The sequence below is a fragment of the Prionailurus viverrinus genome, chromosome B1 (genome assembly GCF_022837055.1).
Source record: "Prionailurus viverrinus isolate Anna chromosome B1, UM_Priviv_1.0, whole genome shotgun sequence".
In the NCBI taxonomy this organism is placed as follows: domain Eukaryota; kingdom Metazoa; phylum Chordata; class Mammalia; order Carnivora; family Felidae; genus Prionailurus; species Prionailurus viverrinus.
Window position 1 is genome coordinate 70,309,847 of NC_062564.1, and position 6,091 is coordinate 70,315,937.

The 6,091-nt window shown below is 42.5% G+C and overlaps 1 pseudogene; it reads right to left on the reverse strand.

The window, feature by feature from the left end:
* Positions 1-2,115: 2,115 nt before the first annotated feature.
* Positions 2,116-4,232, reverse strand: LOC125164677 (ATM interactor-like; annotated as a pseudogene).
* Between the last annotated feature and the right edge of the window lie 1,859 nt (positions 4,233-6,091).

The window sequence follows — 6,091 nt, forward strand, 5'->3', positions numbered from 1 at the left end:
CAGGTAGCTAAGGTTTGGGAGGGAAACAGTTCTTACTTTACATGAAGAATTACGACATGCTCCATTTTTCTGTAACTCTACTGGCTGGATTAACAAATATTTTAACAGAGACAAAAAAAAATTTTTTGTAAAGCCAAAGATCACTGCATATATATTTGCAAAAAGCCATAAATGAACATGCATTTCTCCCTGACTAGGAGAACTTAAATAAATGTTTGAACATTAAGGCAGTGACAATTCTAAAACATAATAAAATTCTAAGTTAAGGCTTTATGTCTGTGTTGAAACCCATGTTCGTAGGCCACTGTGACCATAGCAAACTTTTATCTATCAGGTTAGGTTCATCTGTCCTGGATAAGTTATTGATTCACTACCAACTATTCTATGGGATAGGAATTAATACAAACATCATCCATTTAATGAGTTATTAGTCCACTCCTTAGATTTGATTTTGAGGATTTAGTTTTCAGCAGCAAAGCCTGTGCCACAGAAGGAACTTTTTTTTTTTAAATAAAGTTAGAAAACTTATTGGCGGCACCGATTTTTCCTTTGCTGAAAGTTGGCCAACAATCAAGAATTCCTGATTTCCTAAACACAGAAAACCTCCAGAGCATGTGTGACCATGCTCCCATCTAAAAACATGGATGTTCTTGATTACTGAAGTAGCTGGTATTCATCTTCCTTGAAGACTGGTATTGCTATCTAAATAAAGCAACAAAATGCAGAATACCATAGTTCAGGTGGATCTGTTCTATACTTGTTATCCTCAAGGCACAAATGCTACCCTTGCTGGGCCAAAGTCTTTCCTTATTCCAGGAAACATGAGAGGTGGATGAAGATTCAGTTGAGAATAATTGATTGCACTCTTGCCCTATTCAAGCTTACACAAAGTATGGAAATTAAGTGGGGGGGGGGGATGTCCTTTTCTCTTTCCATTATTCTTTTCCTTAACATTTAGACAAAACTCAGATCCAGCCCGTGGGTCCACTTTGAGAAGCAGCTCTGGAGCACCCCACCCCCACCCCCACTACTGGGGAGAGCAGCAGGGGTGCTCAGAAGGCACATTCCAGTATGAGCTAACTGGGCATGATTCCACAACGCAGCGTTTCCGCGGTTGGGATGACAGACGGTCGCTTAGACCAGAAGGATCACTGTTTACACTGGGTGCTCGCCGCTACTTCTTGAAGCAGTAATTGTACAGAAACACATCTTGTAAGGAAAGTACTGTACATTTACGTTGGGACCACTCCTAGTTTGTGTGGAGGAAGAATAGCACTGATTACATGAAGATGGTCTCAAAAGCTAAAGCTGGCTGTAGTTTCCCTTTGTCCCCAAGTCAGAAAAAAAGGGTGATGTCAAAGCAGATGAAGCTGCAGGCAGCCGGAGTCCCACGCTGTCTAAGCACTCGTGCTTGAATCTGCTGCATGGCATCTGAGTTCTTTACATTTACTATCAGGAAACAGGAATTTCTCTCCAGCACCGTCAAATATTTTAGGTGCAATTTAAGTCAAGCTAATCACATTTCAACTGAAATGTTTTGCAGATTTGAAAAGTCGGCACCATACTACCTGCTAAGCTTGGCTTCAGCTAATTGCCAGATGGGTTTTAAAGGTGTGAGATACACTTCTTTTTTTTTTTTTTATGATGGGAAGACTAACTGTGAGAGGGCAAACGGAGGCAACACAGAAACAATCATTTTTCTAAAATTTTTTTAACGTTTATTTATTTTTGAGACAGAGAGAGACAGAGCATGAATGGGGGAGGGGCAGAGAGAGAGGGAGACACAGAATCGGAAGCAGGCTCCAGGCTCTAAGCCATCAGCCCAGAGCCCGACAAGGGGCTCGAACTCAGGAAGCGGAGATGGTGACCTGAGCTGAAGTCGGACGCTTAACCTACTGAGCCACCCAGGTGCCCCGAAACAATCATTTTTAGAAAAACATCTTATACTTTATACACGAATTTTGTGTTTACAAGTTCTAAAGGCACAGAACCTCCAAGGACCGAAGTAAACCCATCAGTTAACTACGTTCAGTGGCCTTAACACTGTTGTCCTACCCTCTGTTCGCTAAACCCGAAAGGAAACCGTAAAGGCCGACCCATGCACGGACTTCACGTTTAGAACTTGGAGACCGTGTGTAGTTCTGCGGTTTCTAGAGAGCTGAACCGAGATTCCATCATGTTCCAGGCCAAATCGGCCAGAAGGTTGCCCATTGCGGTTTGAGTCTCAAAGGGTCTCAAAGCCAGAATTCATGGTCTGTGTTTCTGTGCTGTTCAATTGAACTTTACTCTCTACAGCAGGTATGCTTTTAGCAGTGGAGATTCCTTCGGTTTGGGTCTCTGTGTCAGACGAATCCGTACTCACGGAAAAGCGGGAGTGTTTCAGAATACTTCCCAGAGGCAGATGGGGCTACTGTCTAAAAAAGATGTTTAGGTCTGTCTTTGTATGTCAAACATTTCAAGGCCTAAGAAGCTCGAATTTCCCCTACAGCTATAGGACTAGGCAGAGGTGTCTGCAAGGAAGACGTCAGTTTGGGTCTCTATACCCAGCAATTCCAAGACTGGCTCAGGGGTCATGGTGTTAAGCTCACTCTCTTCAGTTTGGGTTTGGATATATGAGGCGGAAAAGAACTCCTCGATATCAAAATCAATTGCAGGATTCTGGGCTGGGCCAGATGGGAGCTGGGTGTCTTGTCCAGTATTCGTGTCAGACAAAAGACTACGATCGTCCAGTGTCTGACCAGGCAGGTTACTTGACAAAATGTTTTCTAAATCACTTAATAAATCTATAGTCTGGGTCTTATTATCTGTCATGTTCTGTGAAAGAAGCATACTGTGCTGTGCGCTGAGGTTTATAATTGGTGCAGATTTCTCAGTATCTTGATTTAAAGTCTTAGGGTGGTTCTGAGGTAACAAACCATGAGTGACAGTCCCTGCTACTAGGCTGCTGCTTATGATATTGGCTGTGGAAACACCGTAGGATGCGTGGACGCTCTCAAAAATGTCTCCACACATTACAGCTTGGTCCATCTGGACTTGGCCATCTGTCCGACACTGCATCGCACTGGTCTGAGTTTCTCTGGAGATCCCACCTGACTGGTAACAGGCATCTGTGAACGTATCAGTCTGAGCAGCTGTGGAAGAGGTTACCTTAGAACTGGATAAGAATGTCTGAGTGTGAACACTAATGGGAAGGGAGACTTGAGAACCAAACGTCAAATCCGTTTGAAAATAGGACGATCCAGAGGAATCGGGGCTGGCCCACTGTGCGGAAGGTATGAAGTGTTGTGTGGCATAAGACAGGTCCGTCTGTACGTTGACTGAAGAAGTGCTATTCTTCTGACATGTGTTTCTTAGTTCTTGTAAAGGATTAGATAGGCACTTACCCAAGTTCACCTGAACACCTGTACTAATTGGCTCCAGAGCAACAGGATTTACAATTTTTGAAAGAGGGAGACTCTCCTTGAGACAGCCAGCCTCGGAATCTAGGCTGACGATCAGGGTTCCGACCCACAAGGGCAGTATGTGCACAGCGCCAGGGGCAGAACCCTGATGATCCACGCCCAACACTACGGGCTGGGCCGAGGAGTTGGCTATAGGCACAAAGACAGGTGTGGGAGAAAACTGCAGAACAGGAAGTTTAACCAGAGCCACTCTGGGCTTGGGTAAAAGCAACTTCTGAGGGTATTTTGGAGGTGTTGTAAGAGTCTGCTTTCCGGCATTAGGGTTGCAAGATCTCCAAAAGAAGTTTCTAGTTCTTGAGTGTCTGGTCTTGGAGCTGGCTGACTGCTCAATTACTCAGTGGTCTTATTGGACAGCTTCTGGCTGTGCAGGCAGTTTTCCATTTTCCTTTTCTTACTAGGTGGCTCCCTGTGCTCTGCAGGGATCTCGTGGCCAGTTTGGTAGATAGGGAACTGTAAGGCAGTCCTGCTGGCATAGGGACAGCCGCATGTTCACTGGAAGGCCACAATCCTTGGGTGCCTTCTCAAGTCCCGCTTGGTGCCTTAGCAGTTGCTGCACTTACTACACTTATGCTTCTTTTCGGCGTGCATTTCCATAAGGTGCTGTTTTACGAGAGAAAGTTGAGAAAATGGTCTGTCAGGGCCTCTGGGGCATCCTTCAATTGGACAACAGAATTTCGGTACCATTTTCAAATCTTTTTGTATTGTTGGATTTACTATGCCATCCTGCAGGCGGTGGCTCTTGACCGGGTGCATGTTGAGCGCCAGGCTGTTGGGCAGGGTCGGGGTGCCCCAGGCCAGAGGCTGCCAGGGCTGCCACATGGCAGAAGGGCCTCCTGTTTTCAGTTTTAAATGGATTATTGCATAGATGGAAGCACAATAATGTATTTGTTTGATAATTACATGTGTTCTAAAGAGTGATGCATGGATGCCAATTTGTAAAGAAGAGGACTGTGGTGAATTCATACTTGGTCAATGTAGCTAAGCTGGAACTATAATTCCCAGAATTCTTTCATTTCTATGGTTCCAGGTTAGCCTTGGTTGCAAGAAAAATTTGCATGAAATTTGGGAAGCGGAAGTGAAGTCCCAGATCTGTATCTGGTCCCAGGCACCACTGAAGCGCCTTCATATTATTGCTGATTTGTTGGCTCATTTCGTTGGTGTGGAACAATGTTCAGTCCCTTGGATTCTCCAGTTTTTAATCATATCTCCTCCCTTAGCAGGGCTAAGCACTTGGCAAAAGGCACTTATTTCTTGTACACGTCACCTGTATCTTTGAGGTTAGATGGAAAGAAAACTGTTTTAGTTTGTTTTCATATAGTTTTTCATCTTGAATTCCAGTTAGTCTGTCTGAGTTCCAGATTATCTTTGATCATATTACTATTAGGGTACTGTTTGTCCTTGCTTTCCCCCACTCTGTGTCCAGTTATTCTCATCAACTACGGTCCTGTTGACTGATGGCAATTTCAGCCCCCCACCAGATTCAAAGTCAATAGCCTTTCATACACTTCTTCACCAGCTCCTCTTTGAGGTCACTTAATAGTGACTTTTCTTTGGTCATCTGACTTTATATTATGTTTTTGGCCTCCTCTCCCAATTGTCTAAGGTCCAGTTATTGTAACAAATTTCTTATTCCATAGAACTCATATCGGTTCTGCTTCCTTGATTGACTGCAGTGATATGAGTACCTTCTTAATTTATCTTTCAAGTCTCTAAATCTCATTTTCATAGCTATGCGTTTGTCTCTGAGGCATGTAACTTACTCAATTCTTTCTTGGAATTTATTAATTCTGTGTTTACCAGAAATATGCTATTAGACAATCACAATTTTCTTTTTTATTCATTTCTCGCTTACTTTTTTTATTTTTATTTTTAAGTTTATTTATTTATTTATTTATTTATTTGAGAGAGAGAGAGAGAGAGAGAGAGAGAGAGAGAGAGAGAATACAAACAGGCTTCAGGTTCTGAGCTGTCAGCATGGAGCCCAACGTGAGGCTTGAACTCATGAACCATGAGATCATGACCTGAGTCAAAGTTGGATCCTTAATCAACTGAGCCACCCAGGTGCCCCTCACTTTCCTTTTTAATTTTGGAAATTAGTTTTTTGTTCTTTCTCTAAGTTATCTTTTCTTGTATTTTTTTTTGTCTTGTTTTATGTTCCTTATTTTACACTTTTAATAATTTTGGATATTCCGTTGTATAATGTCTTTCAGATGGCCAACTATTTTCTGAAGTTTTCTGGAGAATCTCAATCTGCTCTTTATTGTGTCTATTGCCTCTCCTTTCTGGTAAAACTTTATACATTTTGTAATTTTGAAATGTGAGCTCTTCTTCATGGATCGTTTTTAGTGGAAACCACTTTAGACCTGAAATGAGATTATGCTCTTTTCTAGTGTGGTTTTTATTTTTTTCTGTCAAGCACCCAATGGTTTCACTGGTAAAGAAAATCATTGTATAGCAGCAGCAGCAGTACTAGTAGTAATTTTTAACTTGAAGAATGTGAAATTCATTTAAAATCTAACCCTGATGCTTCTACTCAGAGGAGACTCCTATTCCCTAAACTCAATATGCACCTTGATTCATGTAAGTGATTTCATTATCTCCCCATACTTCGGGGAGAGTTTTTATTAGTG